The sequence below is a fragment of the Miscanthus floridulus genome, chromosome 6 (genome assembly GCF_019320115.1).
Source record: "Miscanthus floridulus cultivar M001 chromosome 6, ASM1932011v1, whole genome shotgun sequence".
Lineage (NCBI taxonomy): Eukaryota > Viridiplantae > Streptophyta > Magnoliopsida > Poales > Poaceae > Miscanthus > Miscanthus floridulus.
Window position 1 is genome coordinate 17,767,372 of NC_089585.1, and position 21,116 is coordinate 17,788,487.

The 21,116-nt window shown below is 45.2% G+C and overlaps 1 long non-coding RNA gene and 1 pseudogene across 1 annotated transcript; one reads left to right on the forward strand and one right to left on the reverse strand.

The window, feature by feature from the left end:
• Nucleotides 1-838: 838 nt before the first annotated feature.
• On the forward strand, nt 839-17,782 carry LOC136460294 (uncharacterized; annotated as a pseudogene).
• LOC136457758 (uncharacterized) lies at nt 4,484-5,145 on the reverse strand. The gene is made up of 3 exons (XR_010759801.1): nt 4,938-5,145; nt 4,737-4,865; nt 4,484-4,654 (listed from the first exon to the last, which is right to left on the reverse strand). It is a non-coding gene; the product is annotated as an uncharacterized lncRNA (long non-coding RNA).
• Nucleotides 17,783-21,116: the final 3,334 nt, after the last annotated feature.

Genomic DNA, 21,116 nt, shown 5'->3' on the forward strand with positions numbered 1-21,116 from the left:
ATTTTTTTTTTTCAAATCTAACATTTTTGGCCGCGCCTATTCGCACGGTGCGACGAATTCAAGCTGTCGTGCCATGCATGGGGCGCGGTGAGGCTGCCAACGTGGCAGCGACCAAGGCCGCTGACCGGTGACGTGACCCAGCTCTGCCGCGCCACCGATCAAGGCGCGGCTGTGACGCGCCACCCGTCAGGGCGCGGTAGAGCCAAATAGAGGCCCGCGGCCCAGCCCCTTTCCTCCCTCTCTATTTCACTCCGCGCCGCCTAGCAACCGCCTCCGTGCCGCCCAGCCCCCGCCGCCGCGCTTCCTAGCCCGCACCACCGCGCCATTGCCTCCTGGCTCTCCCATGGCCGGCCGCTGAATTTTCCTCCCTTATCGTTTCTCTCCCTACCTTCCCCGAAGCTCCTCCTCAGCATTGTCAAGGTAATGAAGCTCCTTCTCGACCTCCACAATGGAACGAATGATTTGAATGAGTAGTTAGGGTATGGAGAAAAATATGAGTTTGTTAGAACGTTGGATTGAAGGGTTATGATTAGGATTGCCAATGCTAAGGTTAATTGGTTAGTTAGAATTATGATTACCATGTATTTTGCTTGTTTGAGTTTGCATCTCAACTTTTATATGTGAATAAATATATGGACACACTGTTGATGTACCAAATTTTATTTTTTATTGACCAAAGTATAGTTTTTATATAGTTTTCATGTTTGCATCTAAGATACCGTTTGCACCAAAGTGTAGGTTATATTTTATTTGTTGTAATGTAAATAGTTCTCATTGACATTAATTTGTGATGTTTTGATTTTTGTTTGTTAAATTACAACCGTTTTGTTAGATACAAGAAATGTATCGGGAGGAGTTTTGGCGAAAACGGGGTCGTCCTCGAGAATTATACCCCGACGTGTCTAGCAAAGATGCCCCCGTCCCTCCTGACCTCCCTGTTCCTAACTGTGACTGTGATTTCCTGGCCGACGTGTTTCAATCGAGACATCCAGACACAGCGGCGCGTTGCTTCTACACATGCAGTCGTTTTAATATAAGTAATTGTTTCCACTATCTTTTTTTCTTTATTTGTGTATGTAGGTTACTAATATTTTGTTGGAATCTTGTTTTGTAGGACCATGAGAGGTGCTTTTTCTTTCAGTGGATCGACGGTGCAGACAAGTTTGACCCTAGGTACCTCCTTTTCGCCAATTGATGTAGAGGAAGACATCCACGTGAGCACTTTCAGCGGTGGGTTCCACCCCCCTAACCCCCCGCTAATGACGGCTAAGGAGAAGCACCTAGCCGTAGTTCGACGACTCGAGGAACCTCCTCTGTGTGAATGCGGAGATCGAGCTATGATAAACCCTGAGAATACGTTGGAGTTTGTGTGTCCGAACAAACCCGAAGTAAGTGAAAAGTGTATCTGTTTAAATGTTTAGCTCTATATATGTGCGTGTACTAATGTATTCTCTTATAGCGTTATGGATTTGTGAAGTGTCGTTTCAATGAGTAGCTCTACGGTCCTAAGAATCAATGGCCGGAGCCACCAAATGCAAAGGAAAAGAAGAAAGAAAGGTTAATTTACAAAGCACCTCCAGTCAAGTGCGAATGCGGTGTTGAATCCAACTACGGTCTAGTCCCTTTGGAGCTTGGAATAGGCCATCATTGCTATGATGAGGTTGGTTATTTTTGTGGTAACATAAAATAGTATTTTGTTTCTTTTGGTAAGACATATATGATATAATTTTTTTGTTTGAACCAAGCACTACAAAATACAGGTGGGAATGTTATGATGGTCAAGCTAAGTTCTTGGATGAACTGAAGGGGAGGCAAGTAATTGCACGAAAGGGGGGATATGGACTTGACTACGTCAACCAATTCGTTAAACATCACAAAAACAAAATGCGTGAGTTTGCTAGACAGCGGGGTATTCGTAACCCGATCGATGTTGGGCTCGACAAATGGGGATTGGAGATACGGAGGACGTTAGAGGAGGAGAGGGCAAGGAAGGAGACAAGGGAGGAGGAAAGAGTACAGATGTAGGTCTTGAACGACCATGTTGTTGCATTGTGTGCTAGTGAGTCATTGGAAGCCTTGTTATTTTCATTGCCTGCTTTTAAATGTAATATAATCGCATTGCTAACTAGTTGTATTTCATACATGAAGAGATTGGATGTAGCGAGGACCATGTCGCAGAGGTGGCCCGTGCAAGATTTGAGGAAAAGAAGTTACATGAGCACAGAACGCGAGCTGATCGTATCGATCAATCTCCAATTATGTTGTCTGATGAGGGGGGCGATGATGAGGATGACACTGCCAGGTTGAGCGATCTCATCGCTCTTGCTGAGGCAGGCTTGCAGGCGGAGGAGGCTAAGGACGACACTAGTAAACTGAGCGAGCTCATCGCTCTAGCAGAGGCGGACTTACAGGCAAAGGAGGCTGAGGACGACATTGGCAGACTCGCTCTAGTAGAGGCGGGCTTGTAGATTGAGAAGGATGACGACGCGTTCTTCACTCAGGCCGCAGAGGCCGTAGATGAAGCGGAGGCCGCTTACTACAGGCGACAGACAGATCAAGGCAATGTAGGTGAGCCTAGCCACATGAGCCAGACGAAGGAGGACGTGTTCTTGACTCAGGCCGCAGAGGCCGCAGGTGAAGCGGAGGCAGCTTACTACAGGCGACAGGCAAATCAGGGCAATGCAGGTGTGCCTAGCCACAACAATGAGGTTGTGGTAGAGGACTGGTATTCGGATGACAAGTTGCTTACTCAGTATGTTTCAGACTGAGGATTGGTACAGGTGTGCTAGTTCAATGTTTTAGATTTGGTACTTGTATCGTAGTAGAACTTTCTCGGTGCTGCATTGTGTTTTATTTGAACTATTTATATATTGTAACAATGTAACAAACACTGTTTATTTTTTGTAAATGACATTGTGTTATCTCATAAAACTTTCGCCATGAAAAATGGTATTACAATGCTGCTGCTGATGCGCTCAGAAGGGAGTCTGGCCAGCGCCCAGCATGGGTTTGCCGCGCCAGCAGCCACGACGCGGCAAGGCTGACGTGCTAGCAGCCATAGCGCGGCAATGCTGACGCGCTCCCAGCCATGGTGCGGCACTCAAAGCGGCAGCAAAAGGAACAAAGCACTTCTGTTATGTCATCGTGTCGGTTTAACGAATAGGTCAACAGGAAGGATAAGTGCACAAGACAATCAATACACAAGTTCAGCAATACTAACTTGTACGCGTCCTAAGTTCATCGCAAGTTCAATAATACCACTGTTCAATATAAGTTTAGCAAGTCATAACTCCGACACAAGTTCATCAATACATAAGTTCGACATTACTCGACATACTACATGTTCCATCAGTATATGGATGTCCGAGTACAAGTGCATCATGTCATCCTAAAGAACTCCTATGACCCAGGAGTATATGGGTACTACGGACGTCGTTGCCTCTTCGAATGTGAAGGCAGCACGTTAGGGGTGAACCCAACGTTGGTATGGTCTCGCTGGTGGTACACCCGGCGGTACTGCTAAGTATAACTAGGACCCTGCAATTACAATATAGGCATCGTTACTTACCATGTTTAAGTAACTGTAACATATATGGCGAAGGGTTGTTTCAAGTACCTGTGCGTCGAACTATGTAAGAAATGGTGCATCACCAAGTTGAGACATCCCAATCTCATCGTAGTCCTCCTCCTCGTTCTCGTCCTCATCCTCCTTATCCTCGTCCTCCTCAACGTCGTGTTCCGCAGGACCCTTGCCGCGATTGCCGGGAGTACAAACATAAGAGGTCCCACAAACCATCGTGTCGGAGGAACCTGCTTGTGTCGGCATAGTGCTCGAGCAAACATGGATGAATGAGTCATGTGAACCATTTAACAACTGTCATGGCTTTGAGAATAGAACATACATCGACGAAGACATGTAGAATGTCGTGCGGCTCCTGTCTGGTCTCGTGAAGTCGCACGACTGCTTCGTTGGACAGACTTGTCAACTATGATGCCTGCATACACAAGCGAGCTAAGTTTGCATCAGTATAATTCATAGGAACGCCGATGTGCAGTTGTATTGAAATTCAAATTTCTTACCACGTATCTCGGTAGCGGGGTTCTCTGAAGCTGTGTCTCCATCCTTGTTGCCTCGTCGTATGCATCAGCGATGTCATCTTTGTCTTCGTCCTCATCAATTGGCTTGTTAGTGTAGGGGGCCTGCATATGTGTGCGGGTACTCCTATACAACCATTGGAGGTAGCGATCGAAGTTGTGTTGGTCGTGCGGCGGTATCTCAGCAATCAGGACCCTTTACCAACTGTCCCCCCGTGGATGAACGGGGCATGCGTCATGGCCTAATTCTTCTCTTTGTACCTATTCCTTCAATCGTACCTACAAGTTTAACGTAAGTTAGTGGTTGTATGTATGCACATGAGTACTAAATTATTATGTTTTAGTTATCGCACCCGTGCAACTTTCTGTTGGTTGTGTACAGCAGCGGTGGGCATGGCTGCAATCTTCTGAACTGCCTATACACCCTTATAGGGTAGTGCATCTCGACCATGTGGAAGAAAATTAGTGGCTCGTTAAAAAGCCACTTGTCCGACTCTTCCTCGGTGCGAGGACTCAGATACCCCTCTAACTCGAATCTAAACCAGGGACACCAATTCACCTGAAAGTTAGGTAACTACAGTTAGATTTTTGAAATGATAAAAAGCAACAACACCAACTAACAGTATCAAAGTGGTCGTTACCTGGTGCTATGTCAGGACGTCTAGCATGTTTGAGTACTGCCTGTACCGCCGCTTTGGGTTCCCTCTAACTACCTCCGCTTCTTGCTAGACCTACAGAGCAGTCGGTCCTACGTCCACGTGATTCCATGCCTACATTGAATAGGATAGTCAGTCACAAGTGCGGCATCAAGTTTGAGGAATATAAAAAATCGATGCACTTACAAGTAAACCGTGAACAACGGGCCTGCTGACTGCACATCGCTCCCAACACCAAACCTGTAGTAGGTGGGAACAACCTCCTAGGTTGGCACCTCCTGTACTGCGTCGACAGGCAACGCAGAGCTGATGATAGATCCATCCTAGGACCGCCCTGCCCCAGCTGTACGCTCCTATATTCTCCCATGGCTGGCTCAGTATGTTGAGGAAGGCCTAGCTGATGGTGTTACCTGACGCGTCGGGGAACAAGAAGGCGTCTAAGAAGTGCCACATCCACACCCTGGCATACCTCTAGATCTGCTCTGGAGCGTTTGGGTGCAGCGACCCCCCAAAGTTTTCTGTTATCCAGACCGAACTGACACCAGATGTTTTCCTGAAATATTTTGCAAACATTAAACTAGAGCTGACACCGGATGTTACATGAGAGCTGAGGGAACAAAAACAAACATTAAATTAGACAAAGACAATACGCATCATAAAAGTTATGTACTACACCCTCTATCTAGATAGCAAAATAATTTGCAGAATATGTGCTGGTGTCAAAATGGTAAATGTTTGAAACGTAGAAATTCTTACTTTGCTCTCTTAGCATCCTCGTCCTCGGGTGGTCTTCTGCCACAGAACTGCTCCACCAAGTCCATCCAGTGATCGTTATCAAGGATCCCAGTCACTAGAAGACCCCCAACCGCAGACACAGTATCATCTTCACGTCATGCATCGTGATAGTCATCTCGCCGCACGAAAGGTGAGAGGTGTGGGTCTCTAGCCTCCACCTATTGGTTTTTAATTCAATACAAGAAGTTTTTTAATTCAAACAATGAGACAAATCAATGCTTTGTACTGTCGCAAACGTGTATCAAATCATACCTATCGACGACAGCAGTGAGAAGTGCAGGGTCGAGGATTAGTAGCCCAGTGTTGAAGACCCAGACGATCTCAAGGAAGCCGGCACGCTGTATGTACGGCCGGTATCGCTCGTCCCAGCGGTGCGGCTAGTGCGTGCATAGTCTAAGAGGTACTAAGTCCTCCTAAAGCTCCGACAGGCACTTGGCTCGGTGGTCCTTGTTGTAGTGCACCTCAAGAATGGGGTACTGCGGATGATGATCCCCCATCCTGGTTCAAATTTTAAATGGATATGTTAGGACAAACATTAAGAGTACTATAATATGATGGAACATTAGTGCATAAACTATTATGCAAAATTAGAGAATAAACATATATCATAATAAACATAGCTCCAATGTTCCAATGCACTAACATAGTAGTTTTAAATAGCATAGCAAACAATTATCATTAATATAATAAAATGTATGCTATATGCACCTGTTGCCCTTGTCTTCTATACCTGCTAGCCTTGTGACCAGGTTCTTTGCAAACAGAGCAAAGATTTCTGCCACGGGTCTCGTTGAAGTCTCCCCCTCCGTACATGTCTTCGCCGTACCGTCCCATATCGCCCATGTCCCCCTTGAGACGCTTCTTCTTCCTCCTACCCTTACCTACCTTTATTAGATCCGGATACGACACATAGTCATAACCATGATAAGGTGACCACTGTGTCGGGTCAAGGTATGGCTCGAAACTCCTCTCCTAAATACAAACGGTGTTCGAACGGAGATACAAATGTGACATATATGGCAGATCTTCGTAGTTATACCCGTGAACCCTATAGGCCGTGATCATATGAGAGCAAGGGGCATGCATGATCTGAGGGATGTTGCAACTGCACTCTACTTTTTTAAGATCAACTCGGTAGTTTCATCTACCATAACATTCGCCGCCCAAGCTTGTGCCACCCTTGCCCCGTACACTAAAGATATGGCGGCGGGGTCCATACGGCTCGGCGGTGTGCTGCTTGGCCAATTCCTCGGCCTCCTTCAAATGTTCTGCTCCGGCCTTTCCAAAACGCCCCTGCTCAGCTATATTCCTCTGCGCAAGTTCTCACCTCTTGACAAAATATTTGTTGCACTTATAAAAGGAGAACTCAACAATTCCAGACACATGCAATGATCGAACTTCGATGAATACACGGTTGAAAGACTCCGAGGAGTTAGTGGTCATGATGCCATACCTGAAACCCCCCTCGTCATATGCTAATGCCCACTTAGCCTTCTGTTCCATCTGCGCCTCTAACTAGGCCTTTCCCGCTTTATTTAGTATCTTGTCTAGTTCTCTCTTTGTCTCCTTGAACTGGTGCTCTGTACGTACACAACATAGAGCCTTTACCTTGTCACATACCTTCTTCTTTCTCTAACGCCGTCAGAAATTAGCGGCAAAGTGTCTCATGCATCATCTGTGCACTAGAGGCGGGAACCCATCTGTATGCTCAGTTGCAGCATTAAGAAGCCCTGGGTGATGATCCAAAATCAAACATATAGTGCGAGATGGGCCAAGCACTTATACACGTAGAAGTCGCATGACCCATGACCACGATTCATTGTTCTCTCCCTCTGTCAAAGCAAAAGCCATGGATACTATTTGGTCCTCATGGTCAACAACAGCAGCCATCATCAAGGTGCCCCTATAATACCTGTTTGTAGGAGCGACTGGTAACACCAACCGTCTCTACAAAATCGATTTGTAGGGACGGTTGTAGTACCAGCCGCTTCTATAATACCTGTTTGTAGGAGCGGCTCAGTCTAGAACCGTTCTTAAAGTACATTTTTTCGCCAAAAAAAATTATTACGGTGGAAGAGTGGTGGTAACTTTTTTTCGAATTAGGGATATACCCCATTTCCATTGCATTCGCACGGAAATACATCAGAGTTTTAAAGATGTTTCAGAACAGTAGAGGAGCATATAGAAGAACGACGCAAAATAGAACAGGGAGCTTTGAACTCCATCGCCAGAATTACAACCCAGCAAACGATAGCTAGCGCTAACAAAAACATCTCAACAGAAATGAGGCGGGTAGCTTCCCAAGCCTTGTCATCACTTTTTGCCTTTATCAGCTTCATCATCTCTGTCGACATCTTGCAGCATGCTAATCTGACTGACGGCTTGACGCTTCTTGGACAGCAGCTGCACCGCAATCTTGAACATAGTATCCACACCCTTGATCAGCGTTTCCTTGTCCACCTCTTTCTGAAGACCTGCCCAGAATTTCGTGAGCGCACAGGCATGAAATACAATCTCAATGGGATTGTGGAATTTCTTCCCCTCAAAACATATCTTATTCCTCATCTTCCATATCGACCAACATACAGCTGCAAATACCAACAGCAAAGAATTGTTTCCCTTTGGGAATCCATTTCTCAAACCATTTCCAGCTTTGCTGAAAAGAAGTAGGAATATCATTGGCACAAGGCAGGTAGTAATTGTGGCCCACACAACCTTAGCCACAGAGCAAGTAAATAGGAGATGGGTCACAGACTCAGGTTGATGACAGAAATAACAGGATGGATCTCCATTCCAGTTCCTTCTAATCATGTTATCTTTTGTTAAGATAGCCTCATTTGCCACTAACCACAGAAAGATTTTGATTTTGGCTGGAAGTTTCCCTTTCCAGATATCCTTGAAGGATGCCCCCCCCCCCCCCCCCCCCCCCCTCAGAACTAGTCAGTGCATTATACGTCGATTTAACAGAGAATTTACCTCTGCTTTCCAGTTTCCAAGAGACTATATCATGATCAGAGTCAAGCTAGAGTTCAGAAGCATCACTGAGAATTCTACCCCATTCACATCTAAGCTCAGTAGTCAGCCATCTCGAAAAGGTGATGGGAATCAAATTACTGAGCATCTGATGAACTGATATGTTCTGTTGCTCAGAGTTTAAAGAGGTCAGGAAAAAGAGTACAGAGGGGATCATTATAAAGCCAGATATCTCTCCAAACCGATGTTGATTTGCCATTCTTAACAATCATCTTCCTACCTTGAAGATATATGTGTTTGACCTTAAGAAGGTCTGTCCAAATGGGTGAGTCAGTTTGTTTATGATTCACAAAACGCACATTGTCCCTCCTCAAGTATTTATATGTGACTAAATCCTGCCAAAGTCCAGAATCTTGCTCAAGTTTTCACCACCACTTGCAGAGTAAACTTAAGTTCATTTTCCTGATATCCTTAATCCCCAGGCCCCCCTTTTTATTACTTTTACAAATTTTGGTCCGTCTTACTAAATGATATTTTCTCCTGGAGTGGCCTCCCTGCCAGAAGAAAGTTCTTCTCACTTTGTCCATTTCTTTTATCACAGTTTTGGGCAGAAGATAGATGGACATGTGATAAATTGGGGCACTATTCAAACTGGAGGTTATCAGGGTTGACCTACCAGCAATAGACATAGACAAGCCTTTCCAAATATCTAGCCTTTTTGCATTTTTTCAGAGTGGTGGTAACCTTTAAGGTTTTTTATTATATGGATATCCTGACAACTTCCCCTGAACTAATTTTGTTCGAGAGGGGGAAAGATATATCTCTTGAACTAACTATCCGAAGTAACCTCCTGAACTAAGTAATAATCATTTCTCAACACCTCCTGAACTATCTACTTCTAACAAAAGTAGGTGCTATAATAAGATGAATAGCATGTGACTGAAGTACTGAACTTATGAAAAGACACCCAGCATGTTAAGACAATAAGACCATAGTAGTTTGAAGTTGGTTTCACATACCATGGAGTGCGGTGGCCCAACAGCAAGCGCGGACGCAAGCACAAGTGGTGGCGGCGGATCTGTGCCTACAGTAAGATCTGCAGACGCCGGCTGTGGATCTAGCCACAGGCGGCGGATCCGTAGTCGCCGGCCTTGCATCCACCGAAGACGGAGGCTACCGACACCGGCAGTCGAACACCCACAGCCAGTGGGCGGTGCCGTCGTTGCCGGGCTACGCGGCAAGCCAGCCGTAGGAGCCGCCGCCTCTACTGGATGTGTGGTCAGCTAGCCAGCCATGGGAGCCATCGCCTCCGCCTGGCTGCACGGCCAGCCCGCCGCGGACGCTGCCGCCTGGGCCTGGATGCGAACACCACCGCCTCCTACTCCTGGATGCGGGTGCCTAGATGTTGCCGCCGGCCATGACAAGCTCCACGGCCTCCAGCTCCCGCCGCCGCACACGCGGGACGGGCACGGTGGCCACAGCGACATGGACCAAGTTAGGGTTTTCTAAGGGGAGAGCAACGCCTCCGCATTTTATCCACAGCGGGATGGATCTCGTCCGTCGATCTGATCAATGATTGAGAGTGAGGTGAAGGTTAAGTTGGGTCGCTGATTTTGATCTTTGGGCCGAGCTTCGGTTGTGTTGGACACAGCAGGGACGACTGGTAATAGCCGCCTCTACATACCAGTCGCCCCTATAAATCGATATATTTGTAGAGGCGGCTCGTATTACTAGCCGTCTTTACTGTGCTATTTATAGGGGGCGACTGTTGTGCTGGAGCCCGAGCACGCCACTGTAAGGGCTACTCCAATGCCAGTCGCTCATAAAAAAAGCTCCGTTGCTACAAACTGTTTTTCACGTAGTGGTGGTTAGGCGCTGATCGATTGATGTGTTACTTCTCTGCATGCATGGTCGTCCGTTGGATCCATCATTGCGTCTTCTTTTCATATATCTATACCTATATCTATATCTACAGCTAATAATAAAGAGGCAAAATTTCTGTTTTTTTTGTTTTCGTCCAGCCCTCTCCAATATCGGCTTGGTCTCGCCTCCCACGGTTAGGTTAACATTGCTGAGATAAGGACCGAAGAAGAGAATAGAAAGAAATACGGGGTTCCAGATGTAAAGATGCTAGAGAGAGAGAAAAGGTGGGAGGGCCTTAATAGTTTTTGAAATAAATCAGAGTTCCTGATGTAAAATGTCCAGATCTGAATGGGCCTGCTTCTTTTTTTAACCTAGGTTGAATTCTTGTAGTTGGGCCGGCTTCGCCCTAGGCTGGACCAAGCTCATGCAAGCCTTTTTCCATTACTTTCGTTTTTCTCTTTTTCTATAAAAACTAAGATCTTGCAAAATTCACCAAAAATTCATAGAAAAATTTGGGCTTCTTTTTTCAACCTGAGTTGAATCCTTGTAGTTGAGCCGGCTTCGCTGTGGGCCGGACCAAGCCCATGCAAGCTTTTTTCCTTTTCTTTCGTTTTTTCTTTTTCTATAAAAACAAAGATCTTGTAAAATTCACCAAAAATTCATAGAAAAATCAGAAAAATGTCAAACCAGTTTTGTTAGCTTCATAAAAATATGAAGTAATAAGAAGAGAAAAAATGAGCTATGAGACCGTGCATCTCGTCGTTGAAGTGAAACAGCGAGGGGAAGAAGAGTTGGCGGCGCCTGCGTCTACATATAACGTGAGACAGAACAAAAGCGGGATTAGGATATTTGTTGTGGGTTGGATGGGCCGCTGAATAGAAAACCACGTCTATCTATTCTATCTTTTCCTTTTCTTTTCTTTTCTTTTTTTAATTTTATTAAATGATCTGCACACAAGTAGTGGCTGAGTGTTATGTAGATTAAAAAACGATTTAGTATTCATTTTCTTTTCTTATTTCATATTTGGTAGCCTTATATTAAAGCCTAAAAATTCTTTCTTTTGTCTCTGACTCTGTCCCACTCATCCACTCACTCATCTTCAATCCCTTGGTCCATAGTTATTCACTCTCACCTTTCTCGCTTTAATTTGGAGGTGCAAAGTCAGTATTGGCGTTGCAGCACTCATATCATAACAAGGTCGTCTGAGCTTGTTCACATAACAACTATCTATTTAAGTTGGCTCAATCTTCTATCAATTTCTCATGCGAGATTAATCTTTTATTTCATTAGCATATTATAGGCCTTAAATTTATCCGGACCAAACACAATATAAATAAAAAAACTAGCTTATTATTGGCACAATTACCATATAAAAGATTATATATCCATTGCAATGCATGGGCATGTTTGCTAATAATAATAAAGAGGTAAAATTTCTCTCCACCTATTTTTTTGGTCCAGCCATCCCTTAACTAATTTTGTGAAACGTGGAAAACTACCTATAGCCCTATATAACTATGAATCCTAATCCAATTAAATCTCTCCGATTTCTGGTGAATAAGAATCTTAATCAAATAGGAAAAATATAAAAATATGGACAACTAGGAATCTTAACTAATTAGATCTCTCCAACTCGGAGTAATCGAAATAGAAATCTTAATCTAAATACAAAAATATAAGAATATAAATTAAAAATTAAAAGGACCTTGATGTCGTCTAGAGGGGGGTGAATAGGCCTGTTTAAAATAAAACTCAAACTTGTTGTTAGTATAGGCGCGGCACTGCTGCTCCCAAGGTGCGACACTGGCGCACTACAGCATTGCCGTACTGAAAAAGCAGCACTGCTACGCCTGCAGCCAAGCTCAAACTATAATTCAAAAATTGTCCAAGAAATATTAGATCAGTTTAATTACTGAGCTTCCTGGGGTAGTGTTGAACCTATTCCACCACTTGAATCACAGCAAAGCTTAAGCACAAGTAGATCAGGACCAAACCCTAGAATCATCACAAACACAAGTAAAGCAATGCAAATCACAAGAATACAAGTGAGACACTGATTTATCCCGTGGTTCAACTCGTCACTAAGACTTGTCTATGTCCACGTTGTTGAGGTTGCCACAAAGGCTTTGGGTCTCTTTCAACCCTTTCCTCGTTCTCAAATTAAGAAAATAAACTCTTAAAATGAGGGGTGATTTCACTAGTTGTTTGGGGTGATTGCAAACCTCCCGCAATGCTCTAGCCAGCTAGGAGTAAGCTCCAAGAGTAACAAACGCAATCCACTGGCTTAAACGCGAACCAAGTGCTTTGGTAGTTGAAGAACAGTTGGGGCTGCTCTCTAATGCAGTTTGGAGGCTCAAACTCTCTTGGATTTGGAATGGAATCAAAGGGATAAGCTTGAGGGGCTCCAATGATGAATGAGGGAGAGAGAGAGCTGCTTTGGTCGCACCTGGGAGGAAATGATCGATCTGAATCGGTGACCGTTGTGGGAGAGAGAAGAAGGTATAAATACCTCGGCTCCCAATGGTCAGTTAAGTCGCGGCAGTGCCGTGGCTGAACTGCGGCAGTGCTTCACTGCGGTAGTGCCTCGCCTGAACTGCAGCAGTGCCTCAGTGCGGCAATGCCTCACCTGCTAGGCAGCATAAAAGATAGGATTGCAAAGCTTGCTGTCTTGACTAAGGCTTTAAAGATAATTGGTGGGTAAATGAGCACTTATTACACATTAAAGCTTGTGCATTGTATCTCCCTTTATAGTACGGCTTTTCCTAAATATGAGCTAATTATAAAACTAATTGTATAAGCCGTGACTAATTCGTGAGATGAATTTATTAAACCTAAGTAATTTATGATTAGCATATGTTTGCTGTAGCATCACATTCACTAATCATGGATAAATTAGGCTTAATAGATTCGTCTCGCAAATTAGACTTTATTTATGCAATTAGTTTTGTAATTAGTCTATATTTAATACTCATAATTAGTATTAAGCATCCGATGTGATGTTTAGTCTGAAGCATCAAACACCCCAGCGACGGGAAGGACTCAGGGTAGGTATATTGCTACACGTGAGCTATCTCATACGTCGTCTCATACAGTGTCAAGTAGGATTTTTACTGATGTGGAAGGAAGAGAGAGAAAAAGAAAGAGGTGATTGTTCATGAGCTAAAATTTAGGACTATGAGACAACTATTCTACCATTGTATGAGTTGTTGTTATCATGCAACTTACAACTTTATTTTTATTATATACACAAATTAAGGTACTACAAGTAGAGTAAGTACGAGACAACTTTAAAACAACTATTATATACGTTGTCTATTAAACCGTTTTAAAATTACGTGGCACTACGCGAAAATATACGGACAATATCAATGTACTTGTCCTCACTGGAACGATGAATGCACGGGGAGCCAACTCCCCACCGGGTTTACCCCTCCTACTGTTTGAGTTTTAGCATCGATCCATTTCTATTTGATCGTACTACGCTTGACTTAGCCATCCGCCCCCGGCCACGTCCCGCGAGGCCGACGACGTCCTGCGAGTCACCCCCGCCACCACCCCCCGATGCGAGCCTTTGAGTCACCATCCGCCACCACCCCCCGATGCGAGCCGCGGAGTCACCATCGAGCCATCACCCCCCCAGCAAGCGACGCCGTGTAACCAAAACCAGCCCCCCCGCGAGATAAATACCACCGACACCCTCCAGCACCGAGCGAGCCCCTTCCGCCCAATAGATAGCAAGTGCCGCCGCGTTGCCGCCATGTCCACCCTGCAGCTCCGCAGCAACGGCGGCGACAGTGCCGTCTCGATCGGCATAAGCCCGAGCGAAGCTGCGGGTGCTGCAGAAGGCGGCAACTCCATGCAGCTCCAGCGCTGGCTGTGCTCATCGGGCTTGGCCACACTGATCATGGATGCGGCCACCGCGTTCTACAGATCGCCCCACGGAGTGGTCTTCGAGCAGCACAGGTTTGCTTACTACGCCACCCTCGCCGGAATTTTCGCTGCCGGGCTTGGCGAAGTCGGTACGGCCTGCTGGCTGGCCAGCTCCGGCCAGCAAGGCCGAGGCCGCAGTCGGGCGTTCAGAGCGGGCGTCGTCTGCGCCTCCGTCGTGCCTCTCGTTGCCATCATTGCACTCGGTGGATTCTCCGTCGTCATGAAGGGCTAATCCGGGAGGGAAGCGTCGGTGAGTTGGCCAGGTGTGGTTTGGCGGTGATCAGCTGATTATTTGTTACTGCTCTGCATGCATGGTTGGCCGTTCGATCCGGCGTTGCATCTTATTTTCATATATAAAGATGAAAAAGGTATTGATTTGGTATATATACAAGTACTCCTATATTGTAACAAGAGTCAGCAAGGGATTGTACCAGTCTACTAGAATAATTTTACCAAGGTGTTGTATTTATTTAGTGTTGAAGTCAGTAATCACGCGAGCTTGTGTTTGTGTTGTGTTGTGTTGAATCGAGCTGTTTAAATAGAGTTTAATTCGTATCCTCGACTGTCGATGCAATTTGTCATTCAGAATTCCTTGCAAGCCAGGCCTACCTAGATCTATGGACCAAGTCCAAATACAAATTCAAGCAATGCGTTCGTAGGAAAAATCGAATGGGCTTTTGCGATTATGTTTTCCCATGATCCTATATGGGCCGGGCCGTCCGTAGTAGCCTCGAACCCAAAGCCCAGTCCACCTCAGTGATAAGCAGAGAGAGAGAGAGAGAGAACAATTTATACACGATAACACAGGCCATGAGAATATCAGATTAGTTTTTATAGTGAGAGACGGTCACGGTATATATGAAAAATAGGTTGGAGCAGAGCGATGCACAGAGCGTGTGTGCCGTCATGTTTGGCCGTTTTGCCATCACTAATGTCTAACGCTATACCAAGGGAGAATTTTTTTTTATTTTTAACACTTTTTTTAAACTATTTTTAAAACTAACACTGTTTTTTTTTTAAAAATACTAACAGTTCTGGACGCGTCAATTGACATGGTGCGGCCAAACCACTCTACCGCGCCATGTATGGCGGCGCGGTCAGGCTGCCACCGTGGCAGCGATCGGTGACGTGGCCCAACTCTGTCGCGCAACAGATCAAGCCGCGGCACCGACGCGCCATCGCGCACGGCACGGCAGGCCCCAGTAAAGGCCCGCGACGCGGCTCTCTCTCTCTCTCCATTCCTTTCTTTCTCTTTCACGCGCCCGCCGCTGCCAGACGCCCGCGCCCTTCGCCCGCGCCCGCCGCCGGCAGCCGCTGGTCGCACCCTCCCTTGCCGGCCTCCTCCCTACCTTCCGCGAAGCTCCTCCTCGGCCTTGTCAAGGTAAAGAAGCTCCTCCTCGGCCTCAACGGTGGATCGAATGATTTGAATGAGTATTTAGGGTATGGAGGAAAATATGAGTTCGTTAGAACGTTTGATTGAATGATTAGGATTACCAATGTTAAAGTTAATCGGTTAGTTAGAATTATGATTACCATGTATTCTAAGGTCAATTTTTATAAATAAATTTGCTTGTTTGAGTTTGCTTCTCAACTTTTATATGTGAATAAATATATGGACACACTGTTGATGTACCAAATTTTATTTTTTACTGACCAAAGTATAGCTTTTATATAGTTTTCATGTTTGCATCTAAGATAGAGTTTACACAAAAGTGTAGGTTATATTTTATTTGTTGTAATGCAAATGGTTCTCATTGACATTAATTTGTGATGTTTTGATTTTTGTTTGTTAAATTACAACCGTTTTGTTAGATGCAAGAAATATATCGGGAGGAGTTTTGACGAAAACGGGGTCGTCCTCGAGAATTATACCCCGACGCGTCTAGCAACGATGCCCCCGTCCCTTCTGACCTCCCTGTCCCTAACTGTGACTGTGGTTTTCCGACCGACGTGTTTCAATCGAGACATCCAGATATAGCGGTGCGTTGCTTCTACACATGTGGTCGTTTTAATGTAAGTAATTGTTTTCACTATCTTTTTTTCTTCATTTGTGTAAGTAGGCTACTAATATTTTGTTAGAATCTTGTTGTGTAGGCCCATGAGAGGTGCTTTTTCTTTTAGTGGATCGACGGTGCAGACAAGTTTGACCCTAGGTGCCTCCTTTTCGACGATTGGTGTAGAGGGAGACATCCACGTGAGCACTTTCAGCGGTAGGTTCCACCCCCCCTAATCCCCCGCCAATGACGGCTAAGGAGAAGCACCTAGCCGTAGTTAGATGACTCGAGGAACCTCCTCTATGTGAATGCGGAGATCGAGCTGTGATAAACCCTGAGAATACGTTGGAGTTTGTGTGTCCGAACAAACACGAAGTAAGTGAAAAGTGTATCTGTTTAAATATTGATCTCTACATGTGTGCATGTACTAATGTATTCTTTTATAGCGTTATGGATTTGCGAAGTGTCATTTCAATGAGTGGCTCTACAGTCCTAAGAATCAATGGCCAGAGCCACCAAAGGTAAATGAAAAGAAGAAAGAAAGGTCAATTTACAAAGCACCTCCAGTCAAGTGCGAATGTGGTGTTAATTCCAACTACTACGGTCTAGTCCCTTTGAAGGTTTGAATAGGCCATTATTGTGCCCATATGGTTGACTATGATGAGGTTGGTTATTTTTGTGGTAAACATAAAATCGTATTTTGTTTCTTTTGCTAAGACATATATGATATAATTTTTCAATTGAACAGAGCACTAGGAAATGCAGGTGGGAATGTTATGATGGTCAAGCTAGGTTCTTGGATGAACTAAAGGGGAGGCAAGTAATTGCACAAAAGATGGGATATGGACCTGACTACGTCAACCTATTCGTTAAACATCATAAAAACAAGATGCGTGAGTTTGCTAGACAGCGCGGTATTCGTAACCCGATCGATGTTAGGCTTGACAAATGGGGATTGAAGAGATGGAGGGCGTTAGAGGAGGAGAGGGTAAGAAAGGAGGCAAGGGAGGAGACAAGAGTACAGATGCAGGTCTTGAATGACCATGTTATTGCATTGTGTGTCAGTGAGTGCTTGAAAGCCTTTTTATTTTCGTTGTCTAATTTTAAATGTAATATAATCACATTGCTAACTGGTTGCATTTTATGCATGAAGGGATTGGATGCAGCGAGGACCATGCAATAGAGGTGGCCCGTGCAAGGTATGAGGAAAAGAAGTTAGATGAGCACAGAACACGAGCTAGTCACACCGTCCAATCTCCGATTGTGTTGGCCGATTATGGGGACGAGGATGAGGACGACACTGTCCAGTTGAGCGATCTCATCGCTCTTGCTGAGGCAGGCTTGCGGGCGGAGGAGGCTAAGGACGACACTGGCAGACTGAGCGAGCTCATCGCTCTAGCAGAGGCTGGCTTGCAGGCGGAGAAGGATGACGACGCGTTCTTCACTCTAGCCGCAGAGGCCGCAGATGAAGCGTAGGCCGTTTACTACAGGCGACAGACATATCAAGGCAATGTAGGTGAGCCTAGCCACATGAGCCAGATAGAGGAGGACGCATTCTTTACTAAGGCCGTAGAGACCATAGGTGAAGCGGATGCAGCTTACTACAGGCGACAGGCAGATCAGGGCAATGCAGGTGAGGCTAGCCACAGCAACGAGGTTGTGGTAGAGGACTAGTACTCGGATGACGAGTTGCTTACTCAGTATGTTTTAGACTGAGGATTGGTACAGGTGTGCTAGTTCAATGTTTTACATTTGGTATTTGTATTGTAATAGAACTTTCTCGGTGCTGCATTGTGTTTCATTTGAACTATTTATGTATTGTACCCATATAACAAACACTGTTTAATTTTTGTAACAGACATTCTATTATCTCATAAAACTTTACCCACAAGACATGGAATGCATATTCCTTTTAGTTTGGTGCCCCTAGACATGGCGCGACGGTCAAAGCGGCAGCAAATGAAACAAGGCACTTATGTTATGTTATCACATGAGCCAAGTTATTTCACCGTGTCGGTTTAACGAATAGGTCTAGCTGGCTCAGTATGTTGAGGAAGACCTAGCTGATGGTGTTACCCAACGCGTCGGGGAACAGGAAGGCCCTAAGAAGTGCCACATCCACACCCTGGCATACCTCTAGATCTGCTCTGGAGCGTTTGGGTGCAGTGGCGCCCCAAAGTTTTCTGTTATCCAGACCGAACTGACACCGGATGTTTTCCTAAAATATTTTGCAAATATTAAATTAGAGCTGACACCGGATGTTACATGAGAGCTGAGGGAACAAAAACAAACATTAAATTAGATAAAGACAATACGCATCATAAAAGTTATGTACTACACCCTCTATCTCAATAGCAAAATAATTTGTAGATTATGTGCTGGTGTCAAAATGGTAAATGTTTGGAACGTAGAAATTATTACTTTGCTCTCTTAGCATCCTCGTCCTCGGGTGGTCTTCTACCACAGAACTGCTCCACCAAGTTCATCCAGTGATCGTTATCAAGGATCCCAGTCACTGGAAGACCCCCCAACCGCAGACACAGTATCATCTTCACGTCCTGCATCATGATAGTCATCTCGCCGCATGGAAGGTGGAAGGTGTTGGACTCTGGCCTCCACCTATTGGTTTTTAATTCAATACAAGAAGTTTTTTAATTCAAACAATGAGACAAATCAATGCTTTGTACTGTCGCAAACGTGTATCAAATCATACCTATCGACCGCAGCAGTGAGAAGTGCAGGGTCAAGGATCGGTAGCCCAGTGTTGAAGACCCGAACGATCTCAAGGAAGACGGCACGTTGTATGTACGGCTAGTATCGCTCGTCCCAGTGGTGCGGCTGGTGCGTGCGTAGTCTAAGAGGTACCAAGTCCTCCTGAAGCTCCGATAGGCGCTTGGCTCGGTGGTCCTTGTCGTAGTGCACCTCAAGAATGGGGTACTGCGGATGATGATCCCCATCCTGGTTCAAATTTTAAATGGATATGTTAGAACACTATAATATGATCGAACATTAGTGCATAAACTATTATGCAAAATTAGAGAATAAACATATATCATAATAAACATAGCTCCAATCTTCCAATGTACTAACATAGTAGTTTTAAATAGCATAGCAAACAATTAACATTAATATAATAAAATGTATGCTATATGCACCTGCTGCCCTTGTCTTCTATACCTGCTAGCCTTGTGACCAGGTTCTTTGCAAACAGAGCAAAGATTCCTGCCACGGGTCTCGTTGAAGTCTCCCCCTCCGTACATGTCTTCGCCATACCCTCTCATAGCGTCCATGTCCCCCTTGAGACGCTTCTTCTTCCTCCTACCCTTGCCTACCTTTGTTAGATCCAGATGCGGTACATAGTCATAACCATGATAAGGTGGCCACTGTGTTGGGTCAAGGTATGGCTTGAAGCTCCTCTCCTAAATACTAACGGTGTTTGAACGGAGATACAAGGGTGACATATATAGCAGATCCTCATAGTTATACCCGTGAACCCTACAAGCCGTGATCATATGAGAGCAAGGGGCATGCATAATCTAAGGGACGTTGCAACTGCACTCTACTTTTTCAAGATCAACTCGGTAGTTTCGTCCACCACAATGTTCGCCGCCCAAGCATGTGCCACCCTTGCCCCGTACACTAAAGATATGGTGGCGGGGTCCATACGGGTCGATGGTGTGCTGCTTGGCCAATTCCTCGGCCTCCTTCAAAGGTTCTGCTCTGGCCTTTCCAAAACACCCCTGCTCAGCTATATTTCTCTGCGCAAGTTTCCACCTCTTGACAAAATATTCGTTGCACTTATGAAAGGAGAACTCAACAATTCCAAACAAAGGCAACGATCAAACTCCGGTGAATACATGGTTGAAAGACTCCGAGGAGTTAGTGGTCATGATGCCATACCTAGAACCCCCCTCGTCATATGCTAATGCCCACTTAGCCTTCTGTTCCATCTACGCCTCTAACCAGGCCTTTCCCGCTTTATTTAGCATCTTGTCTAGTTCTCTCTTTGTCTCCTTGAACTGGTGCTCTGTACATACACAACATAGAGCCTTTACCTTGTCACATACCTCCTTCTTCCTCTGATGCCGCCAGAAATTAGCGGCAAAGTGTCTGATGCATCGTGTGTGCACTAGAGGCGGGAACCCGTCTATATGCTCAGCTGCAGCATTAGAAAGCCCTAGGTGATGGTCTGAGATCAAACATATAGTGCGAGATGGGCCAAGCACTTATAAACATAGAAGTCGCATGAACCATGACCACGATTCATTGTTCTCTCCCTCTGCCAAAGCAAAAGCCATAGGTACTATCTGGTCCTCAGGATCAACAGCAGCAGTCATCATCAAGGTGCCCTTGTACTTTCCTGTCAGGAAAGTGCCATCAACAAGTATGACTGGCCGACAAAACTGGAATGCATGTTTCATTTGCACGAATGACTAGAACACACGATAGAGGACATGCCTCAATGGGTCCCGAAAATACATCCCTCCAGTGTCCACAAACCATTTCAAGCCTGGTTTGTAGTAATACATTGCACATAAGATGCGGGCCACCCTGTTGTATGCTTCCTCCCAACTACCCCAATGAATCGCCAGGGCAATTTGCTTAGCACGCCAAGCCTTTCCATACTTCACATCATACTTAACGAATCTAGATATGGACTATTGTAACGAAGACACTAAAATGTTGTTATTGTCATCAACGAGCCCCAATATACGACGGGCAAGGTAACGTGCAGTGAGCTGATGATGATTTTCCTTCCCCCTATTTGTTAGGCAAGTGTGGGGTTCGACCACTTTATTTATCCTCCACT